The sequence below is a fragment of the Pan paniscus genome, chromosome 10, assembly GCF_029289425.2.
Source record: "Pan paniscus chromosome 10, NHGRI_mPanPan1-v2.0_pri, whole genome shotgun sequence".
NCBI lineage: Eukaryota > Metazoa > Chordata > Mammalia > Primates > Hominidae > Pan > Pan paniscus.
In genome coordinates, this window is record NC_073259.2 from 124584508 (window position 1) to 124597766 (window position 13259).

General features: G+C 48.4%; 1 long non-coding RNA gene across 1 annotated transcript; it reads left to right on the forward strand.

The window, feature by feature from the left end:
* The first annotated feature begins 6775 nt into the window (after positions 1–6775).
* Positions 6776–12361, forward strand: LOC130540684 (uncharacterized). The gene is made up of 2 exons (XR_010108970.1): positions 6776–9479; positions 9829–12361. It is a non-coding gene; the product is annotated as an uncharacterized LOC130540684 (long non-coding RNA).
* Positions 12362–13259: the final 898 nt, after the last annotated feature.

The window sequence follows — 13259 nt, forward strand, 5'->3', positions numbered from 1 at the left end:
GGCCAACATGATGAAACCCCATCTCTACTAAAGATACAAAAATTAGCCAGGTGTGGTAGCACACACCTGTAATCCCAGCTACTTGGGAGGCTGAGGCAGGAGAATCACTTGAACCTGGGAGGTGGAGGTTGCAATGAGCTGAGATCGCGCCATTGTACTCTGGCCTGGGCAAAGAGTGAAACTCTGTCTCAAAAAAAAAAAAAAAAAAAGAGAGAGAAGTTAGTGCAAATAAAGATGTCATTTTTTTTCCCGGCTTAAATTTATGGACCCCTGAATTCTACCTGTGCAAGGGTCCGAGGACTTCATGTTAGGGCTCCTGTTCATCAAGTGGCATTTCGCCCCAGTGTGCCCTTCTTACCAGCACCGAGGGCTGCTGAGCATCTCAGTAACCGAGCTGGGAAGGACGCGCCTTGGGTCTCAAACTTTCCATGATTGAGTGAATGGCTGCTCAGTTTTTCCATGTCATTGGGGAGGTTACGGGTACATGTCAAATTCCTGGTGGCGGCATTTGGGAATTGAGCCGTAAATGAAGGCTGGAGGGCAGAATGGTCAAGGGCATATCACAGAGTCACAGGAGACCTAACTTCACACTTGGAACCCCCTGGCTATTTAGCTGTGTGTCCTTGGGCAGGTTAGGAACGGGTCAGGTCTCAGCTCTGTCACCTGCGCAATGGGGCTGAAGACCCTGCTCCTGGGTTTGCTGGGAGGACTCTGCGAGATAAGAGATGGAACATGTGGATACACCATTGGCATATGATGAGCACTCAGTGTAAAGCGACTATTTGGCACCACCCCTTACTTCATTGTTTTATCTAGTACCTCTCTCCAAAGCTCGTGGAGTGCAACAGACAGCATTTGAGTTAGACCTTTGCAGATCGCTGCTGCTTTGTTCTCACTTGGAATCAGCTCACAGCTGGTAGCGTCCCCTCATGGGAGCTCTCAGAAAATTCGTCTCTTGCTCCCCATCCCTGGCCCCAACTTGAGTCATGCCCCAGGAATTTGGGAGAGGGCACCTTTAGCCAGAGGTGTGGCGATTTTTCCTTTCTTTCTCTTTCTCCCTTCCTTCTCTTTTGTTCTTTTTCTCTCTTTCCTTCCCTTCCTTCCTCCCTCCCTCTTTCTTTCCTTCTTCCTTTTCTTTCTCTTTCTCTGTTTCTTTTCTTTTTCTTTCTTTCTCGTTCCATCCTTCTCTCTCCTTTCTCCCTTTCTTTTCCTTCCTTCTTTCCCTCCCTTCCTCTCTTTCTTTCCCTCCCTCCCTCAGTCCCTCCCCTCTATCCCTTCCCTCCTTCCCTCCCTCCCTCCCTCCCTCCCTCTCTTCCTTCCTTCCTTCCTTCCTTCCCTCTTTTTCTTTTCTTCTTTTCTCCCTTCCTTTCTTTCACCTTCTTTTTGTAATTGTGCCGAGTTGCTGAGTGAATCATTAAGGGAGCGAATTCCAAGTGCATGAGCGTCTCTGTGTTTCCCGGGACGGGTTTGGGCCAAGACAAACCTCTGTGATGCCAACAGCAGTTGCTTGAACAGTGGAGCTCAGAGCTGGCTTCCCGGCGCGGCTTGCAGGGGCTCTGTTTGAACTTTCTCCTCTCTCCTTCCACCCGGTGATTAAAGGAGCCACATGTAACTTTCTGCTTAGTCCTCTTTCTCCTTCTTTCCCGGTGCATACCCTGGGAAAGGCTCTGCGAAGTCCCACAGTGTTTCTTTAGGAGACTGGGCGGCCCCTTGATTTATGTTCACTTGGCAACGTAAAATTGAAATGGCCTGAGAACGCTGAATAACTGGAAAAGGGAGATGGAGAGGAGGCCTCTGGGTGTCTGATTCCATGTAGCTCATGCCTGGCCCTTCCCCCATAGACCAGAGCCACGGACCTTGGAGTCCATGGGCAAAAGGAAAAGCAAATGAGGTGTCTGGAGTTGGAAAAGGAAGTCCAAAATTGTTCAGAGAAACTAGCATCATCTGTTTTTTCTGGGAGCCTGACGACTTTGTATTTTTTCCTCCTTCTTCCTTTCTCCTTCTCTGTCTTTTCTCTAGGGATCGCCTACCCATTTTGGATTTAATGCATAACCCATGGGGAAAAAGCAGAAATTTTAATCCCCAATCCGGCCCATGGTAGGGGCTCCATAAATGTTAGTTGAGTTAAATACTTTTTTATAAAAGAAGTTGGGGCCAGGCACGGTGGCTCATGCCTGTAATCCCAGCACTTTGGGAGGCCGAAGCAGGCAGATCACTTGAGGTCAGGAGTTCGACACCAGCCTGGCCAACATGGTGAAACCCCTGCCACTACTAAAAATACAAAAATTAGCCGGGTGTGATGGTGCACACCTATAATCCCAGCTACATGGAGGCTGAAGTGGGAGGATCGTTTGAACGCAGGAGGCAGAGGTTGCAGTGAGCCAAGATCGTGGCACTGTACTCCAGCCTGGGTAACAGAGCAAGACTCTGTCTCAAATCATAATAATAATAAATAAAAGAAGTTGAAAGTCAACTTTTTTTGTTTGGTTCTGTGAAGTGTCTTGCCTGGGCCTGCAGAACCTGGGCTCATATCCCTCTGAAAGCACGGCTTGCATCCCATATAAACACTTGTGTCTGTTCTCAAGTTACATCTTGAGCTATTTGAGGGCAGGGACTCTTCTTCCCTCCTTGACTCTTTCTTTCCACAAATATTTATTGAACACCTACTGTGTGCCATCATTATCTCCCTTCCACTCCACCCTAACTCTTAGCATGTCTGTCTTTGAATGTTCGGGTCTCAGTGTTACATGAATAAATAAATGAATGGAAAAATGGAGTTTTAGGTGGGACTCCAGGAAGTGGACCAGGGTCTGAGGTTCTCCTGGAAGGCTTACATGTTGTTAACATCTTAGAATTGGGGCCAGGTGCAGCGGCTCAGGACTGTAATCCCAGTGCTTTGGGAGGTTGAGGCAGGAGGACTGCTTGAGGCAAGGAGTTTCAGACCAGCCTAGGCAACAGAGTGAGACTCTGTCCCTACAAAATTATAAAAATAAAATAAAATGAATTAGCCAGGCATGGTTATGTGTTCCTGTAGTCCCAGCTACTTGGGAGGCTGAGGTGGGAGGATGCCACGAGCCCAGGACTTCAAGGCTGCAGTGAGCTATGGTTGTGCCACTGCACTCCAGCCTGTGTGACAAAGCAAGACCCTGTCTCTGGAAAAATAAAAAAAATCTTAGAATTGGGATGGAAGGCAACAGAGAGACAAGCTGGTCTCGGGTAGGAATAAGGACTGATAGTGATCAGTACCAACTTGGCTGCCATTTTGCCTTATGACTGGAAGATGTAACTCTTTGGACTGCGGTTGTTCTATCCCTAAAACGAAAGCAACCTCAAGATTTCTTGCAGATTTAGAGTTCTAGGGTTCTCCAGAAACATTTACCCCTAAAACCAATAAAGTCAGATCCTTCCATAAAAGAATTATGACACCACCAGATTCGTTCCCTGCACTTTCTCTTCTTGGACTGTCTCTTCTTAGTCTCCCTTGGAACTGGATTTGTCTTTTCTTGTTCAAGAATCTATACTGGCTCCCAGTTGCCTATCATATCTAATGTGCCTTCCTCTCCTTGGCTTTCAAAAAATACACAGTCTGTGCACAGCCTACAAATCTCTCTGACATGCATCCCAGCACACAGCAGTGGAAATCCTCCATTCCAGCGAGGCTGTTTCCTCTCTGCCCCGACTTCCCTTCAGACCTTTACATGTGGTTCCCTCATGGAGTGCCCCTTCCTGTTCCTTTTATGATATCTCAATCCTCCTGATGTCATAAAGTTTCCAATTGGAGCCAAATTTAAGTTGGTTTTGAATAGAACATCCAAAACAAGGACTTACTCCAGGAAAAAAAAAATTTACTCATATTTCCAGGCTCAAAACAAACTCTGTGATTCTCTTGGTTAATTTCCTTCCAGTCTTTTTTCTTTGGAGATCTGAGCAGAATTTTAAAGGATGAACTCCACAGCTTACATAGCCATCACCTTTGGTTGGTTGGACATGGAGGTTGCTTCTAATCTTTCACCATAATCTACATGTCATGACGAACATCCTGTAACTAAATCTTTTTATATGTCTTTAATTATTTCCTTGGGCTAAATTCCTAACAGGTGAATCATCAGGATTAAAGGCTCTTTGATGATGGGGGTGTAGGGTTGGAGGAAGAGGAACCACGCTGTGATCTAAATCCTTCTGTGAGTCCATGGGGCACACTGAGTGAGAAAGTGACAACCTCCATCTTTTTCTTTGGGAACTGGCTGGTTGAGTGGGTGTCCCAGCACCTTTGCATCCCTGCCTATCATTTTTCTGCCCAACATCAAGTTTCTAAGACTTCTAGAAGGTTCTTCAAAGGCAATAGGTAATGGAAAATAAACAGCCAGCATAGCTTTAGTCAGTGGCAACATTTGCCATGCAGTGGCTGAGGATTCTGGAGCTGAGACTCTGCTGAGTCTGTCCCCTCCATTATCCCCACCCCCAAACACCCCCATTCCCCACTCTTGGGTTGATGGACTATGGCACTTGGACAGACACATGTGATTGACTGTGGTATTAAGAAAATATGTATGACACAATGGTTTTTAGCTTTTTCCAGAGATATTTATATCACACAAATGGCATGTTGGTTTCTTTTTTTTTTTTCCATCTCAACCGCTAAGAATGAATAAATCAATTGTCTTAATCAGGCTAATGGAGAGTGCATGGGCTAGAAAGATAGGTGGGAGGGGCTCTTCATCTGAGCCTGTTGCTCCCTTAGCAGGGGTAGAGGGGCCTGGCAAAGTCCCATCATTATCTCTGGGCCTCTGTTTCCCTGTCCTTGGGATGGGCATCTGACCACTCATGACTTTGCAGGATAAAGATTGTCAGAAGCATTTGGAGTTCCTTGGAAGAAAGTAGCTGCATGAATTTTTAATCCTCTATTTTCAGCTCTTTGGAGCCGTGTGTAGGAGCAGGGCTGTAAACACAGAGAACTCACCGCTACATTCTAGTTTATAAGGTTTTTGTCTCACACAATCCCACAGACCTGACCTTAAGAACAACTCAAAATGTGGGCGAAACGCAGTTTGTTGTGGTCGTCGTTATCACATAAAAATTAATGGCTTGGCAAACACAAGGATCATCCTGTCACGCTGAGGTCATGTTTACACCAAGCAAATATATTTCAAGGTTCCTAGAGTTTCAGCAGCACTGCGAGGCAGAATCAACACAATTCCCAAACAAGACTCAGAATCCGGTGCCAGATTCGCCCTGGTTCCAGAGGGAGACATTAGTGAGTATTAATTCTGCAACTAGAATGCCATCCATTTCCAAATTCCTTATGGCTGAAGCAGGTTTTTTTGTTTTTGAGACAGAGTGTTGCTCTGTCGCCCAGGCTGGAGTGCAATGGTGCAATCTCGGCTCACTGCAACCTCCATCTCCCGGGTTCAAGTGATTCTCCTGCCTCAGCCTCCTGAGTAGCTGGGACTACAGGTGCCCACCATCATGCCCAGCTAATTTTTGTATTTTTAGTAGAGATGAGATTTCACCATGTTGGCCAGGCTGGTCTTGAACTCTCGACCTCAGGTGATCCACCCACCTTGGATTCCCAAAGTGCTAGGATTACAGGCGTGAGCCACAGTGCCCAGCCTGAAGCAGGTTTTTTAGTTCCTAACTTATTGAGGCCTGCTAGTGCCACTGATCAGTGAAAAAAAGAAAAGGAAAATTCATAAGGTCATAGGATCCACACTTGGATCTCATTCATTGCTTATGCATTCATTCACCAAATATTTATTGAAGTGGGCCAGGGCCTGAGATTCTCCCGGAGGCTTACATGTGGTTAACATCTTAGAACTGGGGCTGGGTGCGGTGGCTCAGGCCTGTAATCCCAGTGCTTTGGGAGGTTGAGGCAGGAGGACTGCTTGAGGTTAGGAGTACCAGACCAGTCTGGGCAACATAGTGAGACTCCATCTCTACAAAAAAATTAAAATAAAAATAAATTAACCAAGCATGGTTGTGTGTTCCTGTAGTCCCAGCTACTTGGGAGGCTGAGGGGGGAAGATGTTATGAGCCCCGGAGGTCAAGGCTGCAGTAGCTATGATTGTGTCACTGCACTCCCTAAAGTCTCTACCAGGGACTGTGCTAAGTGCTGGGGACACAGTGGGTGGCAAAAGCAGAATGGTCCCTTCCTAGGGGAAGGCTGTAGTCAGGTCAAGAAGATGGACATTAATCAGTAATTGCAAAAGGAAATGTAAAATTACAACCAAATTCGGAGCTGTGAAAGGAAGGCTGGGGGACAGATCATTGTCAGAGGAGGATCTGAGGTAGCCTTGGGGTACAAGTGGGCAGAACCCAGTGGGAGGATGGGAAGGAGGAAGGCACTGCATAAGCCAAGGTCCATGGTAAGACGGAGGGGCAATTTGGGGATATGAAAGTCCAGAGTAGCAAGAAGGAAGGGGAGAGAAGTATAAGATGGATCTAGTCTATGGCCATACCACCCTGAACTCACCCCATCTCATCCAAAAGATGGAGCTAGGCACACCCACTGGGATGGCAAACATTATTATTGTTACTATTATTTTGAGACAGAGTGTTGCTCTGTTGCCCAGGCTGGAGTGCAGTGGCACAATCTCGGCTCACTGCAATCTCCATCTCCCAGGATCAAGCAACTTCTCCTGCCTCAGCCTCCCAAGTAGCTGAGACTACAGGCACACGCTACCATGCCCAGCTAATTTTTGTATTTTTAGTAAAGACGGGGTTTCACCATATTGGTCAAGCTGGTCTCGAACTCCTGACCTCAGGCAATCCACCCCGCTTGGCCTCCCAGAGTGCTGGGATTACAGGCATGAGCCACCGTGCCCGGCGCAAACATTTTTTTTTTAACGGAAAATAACAAGTGTTGGTTGGCAAGGATGTAAAAAATTGGAGCCCTGGTGCACTGCTGGTGAAAATGTAAAATGGGACAGTCACTGCGGAAAATAGTGTGGCGGTTCTTTGACAAGCTAAACACAGAGTTACTGCAGAACCTAGCAGTTCCACTCCTAAGTATGTACCCCAAACAATTGAAAACAAAGGTTCAGGCCAGGCGCGGTGGCTCACACCTGTAATCCCAGCACTTTGGGAGGCCAAGGCAGGGGAATCAGGAGTTGAGGTCCTGACTGAGGTCAGGAGTTCGAGACCAGCCTGGCCAACATGACAAAACCCCTTCTCTACCAAAAATACAAAAATTAGCCAGGCATGATGGCGCACTCCTGTAATCCCAGCTACTCGGGGGGATGAGGCAGGAGAATCGCTTGAACCCGGGAGGCAGAGGTTGCAGTGAGCCGAGATTGTGCCACTGAATTCCAGCCTGGGGAACAGAGGGAGACTCTGTCTCCAAAACATAAATAGATAGATAGATAAATAAACAAATAAATAAATGCAAATATTCAAATGAAAACTTACCCACAATTGTTCATAGAGCACTATTCACAATAGCCCAAAGGTGGAAACAACCCAAATGACCACTAGCCAGTGAATGGATCAACAAAATGTGGTCCATCCAGGCAATGGAACAGCACTGAGCCATAAGAAGAAAGGAAGCACTGGCATGCGCTACAGCATGGATGAGCCTTGAACACAGATGCTGAGTGGGAGAAGCAGACACAAAGGTTATACATCGTAGGATTCCACTTACATGAAATATCCAGAACAGGCAATCCATAGAGACAGAGAGCAGATTGGCAGCTGCCAGGGGCCAACGGGAGGGCAGAATGGGAAGTGACTGCTAATGGGTACCAAGATTCTGTTTGGGGTGATGGAAAACTTCTGGACCTGGCCAGGCATGGTGGCTCACCCCTGTAATCCCAGCAGTCTGGGAGGCCAAGGTGGGTGGATCACCTGAGGTCAGGAGTTCAAGACCAGCCTGGCCAACATGGTGAAACCTTGTCTCTACTAAAAATACAAAAATTAGCCAGGCATGGTGGCAGGCACCTGTAATCCCAGCTACTCAGGAGGCTGAGGCAGGAGAATCACTTGAACCTGGGAGACAGAGGTTACAGTGAGCCAGGATCATGCCACTGCACTCCATCCTGGATGACAGAGTGAGACTCTGCCTCAAAAAAACAAAACAAAACAAACAAATTTAAAAAAAAAGATGGTGGCAGCTCACACCTGTAATCCCAGCAACTGGGGAAGCTAAGGCAAGAGGTGTGGCGGCTCACACCTGTAATCCCCAGCAACTGGGGAAGCTTGAGGCCAGGAGTTCAAGACTAGTCTGGGCAACATGATGAGATTTGATCTCTACAGAAATAAAAATAAAAATTAACTGGGCATGGGGGCAAGCACCTGTGGTCCCAGCTACTCAAGAAGCTGAGGCAGGAGGATTGCTTGTGTCCAGGAATTCAAGGCTGCAGTGAGCTACGATCACACTGCTGCACTCCAGCCTGGGCAACAGAGGGAGACCATGTCTTTAAAAAAAAAAAAAAAAAAAGATGGCGCTAGAGAGACAGTTGATACAGGGTATGGATGGTGACCATCATTGATCATCATGGCTGCTGGTGGGGAGTGGATGGGAGTGGGAACAGCATTAAGAGGAAGGCCAGTGATGAGGCGGGGACAGTGGTCCAGGAGGAAGATGCAGGTGGCCTGGACCAGGGGGCACACAGTGAGCCACGTGTGTCAGGCAAAACCAAGAGGGCTTAGTGACGATCTGGATGCACAATCATTCAAAATAGACTCAACTCTGCCCCTCCTATTCAGCACCTGTATGCACTTATGGATGGGAGGAGAGTGTTGGAGGGAGAAAGTACATGTTCTCATAGGGATGCTGAAGAACAGGTCAGAAGACCCCTGGCTTCAAATTTTGACTTTTTCATTGCCAGATCCCGAGAGAGTAACTTCGTTTCTTTGTGCCTCTGTTCCTTCCCCTGTAAAATCAAGGCCCCAACATGCACTTCATAGGTCGTTGTGAGACGGGGACAACAGCACCTGCCCTGGCTACCTCCTAGGGCTCTTGGGAGACCCAAATGAGTTGTTAATCCTTCAAGGACAACACAGATCACGTTGCTAGGCTGATGTCATTGCTTTTGGAAAGCAGGTCCCTTGAACAGATTCTCCCAAAGCAGTGACTTTAGGAACATCTCGAAGGCGACAGATTCCAGTTGTTAAGGCTGCGATGAAATAGCAGAAGACTCTGGGAAGCAGCGTGCGACGAGTGGCAAAGTAGCCCCTAAGGCTCTTTCTTCTGTGTTCGCCCCGCCCCCTCCGGCGTGGGCCCCGCCCCGACTAAGCCCCACCCAGGCCCCGCCCCCTATGTTAGCGCAAGCCACGCCTCCTCAGCTCCCAGCCTTCTGGGTCGGAGGCTCCCACCTGCGCTAAGCGCTTGGTACCAGGGAGGGAATGGGAGGACGCTTGCGGGATAGGGAGGCGGGGGCTGGAAATTGGCAGGGTGAGAACTGGGGAAACTAGTTTGGGACGCAGCCCTCCTTGTCCCCCTTCTTCATTCACCCCCTTGTTGAGGCCCTTGGCTTTTGCATAATGTAAGTACTTATTTAATGCGTGTGCTGGCTCGAGAGCTCTGCATTTGTCTTTCTGTCCTTCATATGCCAGTGTACCTCCGCCTTCTGTCTGTCTAGGTGGGAGCTCCTGGAGAGGAGGGTGCTTCCCAGCAGTTCCTGTTCGACCCCCAGCCCCGGGCCAAGGGCACAGAGAGAGAGACAGAGAGGCTGGGGCTGCGGTGGGGGTGGGGAGGTGGGAGCTGGGGCGGGGCGGGGGGAGCGAGGGGGAGGAATGAGAGCACCATATGACAGGCTTGTGGAACCACATCTGATGCCAACTTGGATGCTGTCCTTTTCCTCCAATAAAAGGAACTTTTCACTTGTTTTTCAGACACCCTTTAAAAAAATGTATTTAAAGAGGCTGGTTCCTATCCATCCGACTGGAGGCATCTCAGTGCAAGAGCAAAGCTAAGTCCTGCACACGCACCTCCCCTCCTCCTCCTCCTTCTCCCCCCAGGTTTTCCCGAATGTATCTACTCCGGTTACAACTAGACGCGGCCCCTCCCCCACCTGCCTCCCCCCTTCCTTCCCTCGATCGTGGAGGGAGCGTTCTCTGTGCCTTCCCAAGTCCCCGTGGGGTCCTTCTATGTTGGAGTGGGGTGAGGGGGGGGAGGTTCATATAACGAAGGCCAGAAAGAACAAATTAGATAATCAAAAGAATTATAGTAATTGCTTTCACTTTCCCCCGCCCGCTCAGCGGATTCCCTCCCCCGCCCCTCCCCTGGTTTTTCTGTCTGTCGGGAATACTCGGTCTTTCCGACCCCCTCCCCTCCCCCAGGTTTCTCCTCTCCTCTCCCCTTGCTCGCGCGTTCCCTCTCTTCCTCCGTTTTCTGGTGTGCTGGAACGTTCAGCGGAATATGATGAATGATCACCTGTCACAGCTTGTTTATTATAATGCAGGCAATCAATTACACATCCCCAACGCTGGCCGGCCCGCAGGAAATTTATATGCTCAGCACAAACCAATGTGAAAATGGAATCTCATTTGCCAAATGTCTTTCTCCCCGTACAGCACGATGATTACAGTCTGTGTTTGTTTCAACAGTCGTGTACAACTGACAGTGCCATCATTTACTGCCTGGCTCAGGTCACGTTACTCTAAGGCTTTATTTATGGTGTTACGAAGGGCAGCACAGGAAAAGGACAAGGGTGTCTGTCAGGGATGGCACTGTGTTAAAAAGTGGGCGTGCAAGGGCCGCATTCCCGGGCAGCCGCTGCAACCTCAGCCCCTGGGCCCTTACCTCCGCAGCCTCTCCCAGCATCCAGCTACCCAGACTCCAAGGCCCCAGCCGGGAGCCAGCTCTCGGTACCTGGAGCTCCACAGGTCCCAGAATCGGGGTGGATCAGAATTCAAATTCTGGTTCTGCTACTGTCTAATTGCGTGCTGCAGGGACTCAATCTCTTCATCTGGGAAATGGGAGTAATAGCCCTTGGCAGGAATGTTGCGATCTCTGGGATGTCAGAGGTGTTGATGAATGTTAGTTCCCGGGACTTCGGAAAGAGGTCCCGTTGGAAGAGATGTGAATTGGAATTCACACCCTATATTAAAATCTCCTCCAATCTTCACCTCTGAGACATGGCTGTCTCAAGACTGTTTTGTTTCCCTTCCTGGTGGAATTTTGCACTTTTATGTCCTGTGTAGCAGCAGGTAGTGTGGCTTTGAAAAAATAAAATGGCCACCTTGCTCCGCTGTTCTTTCTTTGTAAAAAAAAAAAAAAAAAAAAAAAACCGCATAGCAATCTTGGCCTTTCTAGCTGTGTGACCCCAGGCCGGTCAATCCCTCCTCCTCTCCAAGCCTCGGATTCCTCCCCTGAGAAGTAAAGAAAATAACTCCTAAACTGCCTCCCTAGGCTTGCTGGCAGGATCCAAGGTGTCCAGAGATGTTAAAAAAAAAAAAAAAAAAAGCCCAGTAAATGGGAAAGTGAGGCTGTCACTGCTGAGTGGCATCCTGTTTTCAGGAGTTCTGGTTGGTCCCCAGAGTTCTGCTACACAAAATGTTGACCCAAATTTGTGCCCCCACAACACTTGGTGTCAAGTGGGAGCTCAGAAACTGAGGGGCAGGCAGATGCTTTTATGTGTATTAGGTTGTCTTTTATTGTATTGTATAGTTCCCTTTTTTTTTTTTTGAGATGGAGTCTTGCTCTATTGCCCAGGATGGAGTACAGTGGCACGATCTTGGCTCACTGCAACCTCCACCTCCTGGGTTCAAGCAATTCTCCTGCCTCAGCATCTCAAGTAGCTGGGATTACAGGCACGTACCACCATGCCTGGCTGATTTTTATAATTTTAGTAGAGACAGGGTTTCACCGTGTTGGCCAGGCTGGTCTCGAACTCCTGACCTCAACTGATCCACCCACCTCAGCCTCCCAAAGTGCTGGGATTACAGGCTTGAGCCACCGTGCCCAGCCTGTACTATATATTTCTTTATTATTTGACACGTGTATTTGTTTAATGGCCCTCTGCTCCACCAGTATGGAAGCTCCAAAAGGAAAGATACCAGATTGATCTTGATCACCTTTGCCTCCCCAGCACCTAGTCTTCCTTGGCACATCGTGAGTGCTCGGTAAATATCTGTGGCTTTAATGGATGAATGAATGAATGACTACATGGCTAAACTCCATTCTAGGGCAACATCTGTGGTGCAGTGGGTGGGCCCTAGTGAATGGATATTTAAAGGATATCGTACTATTCCTCATCTCCACAGGGTCAGGCTGTGCCACATCCACCCGGCCTTGCCTGGGGTCATTCATCTACATGTACTCAGATCACGTGAACTGGTGATGGGCCACCCATGTGCCTGCCTGGAGACTCCTATTCACCCTTCAGATCAATATCCCCCGAATAAACTCCCAGTCACTCTGGCATCCCATGTTGGTTTGTAATCTCTGCCTCTCTCTAGACCATTTGGCTCCTATGCACAGGCAGCTATGTCTTTTTCATATTTGGGTCCCCAAAATGCACAGTGCGGTGCCTGCCTCAAAACAAATGCTTTTCAATCCGTCAATCAATCAGTTGACATGGATCATCTTTTCTCAGCACTGATGTATGGACTACAACTTGGAATTCCATTAAAGCTCCTGGGGTCAAGAAAAAAAGTGATTCAAGTTTATTTATTTTTTTTTTTTTTGAGACAGAGTCTCATTCTGTTGCCCAGGCTGGAGTGCAGTGGCACGATCTTGGCTCACTGCAACCTCTGCCTCTGGGGTTCAAGCGATTCTCACTCATGCCTCAGCCTCCCAAGTAGCTGGGCAAGAGCCAGCACACCCGGGCTAATTTTTGTATTTTTAGTAGGGATGGGCTTTCGCCATGTTGGTCAGACTGGTCTCGAACTCCTGGCTTCAAGTGATCTGCCCACTTCAGCCTCCCAAAGTGCTGGGATTACAGGCATTTAATCACTGCACCCGGGTGAGCCACTGCACCCGGCCAAGTTCATATTCTAAAAGTGAAACATTAATGCTGCATTGTGTATTTTTTGGTCAAGTGCTTCAGATGTGTGGAAGGAATTTCTTTGTATAAATGCAATTATTCGTCACCATGATGATAATTATAACGAGGGTGACTGCACAGAACTGTGCCTCCCCAGCAAGCATGGGCTGGGCAGGGCCGGGTATTCCCTTCGCTGACTTGCTTCACTAGTTGACTAACAGACCTTATTCCCGGGCCTGAGCTGATGATATCCTGCCAATGCCAGCTTCCCAACATGGAGGGGACGCAAGAGCGAGCGCCATGGGATCCTGGGGGAAAAGCAGCCTGTGTTTGCTG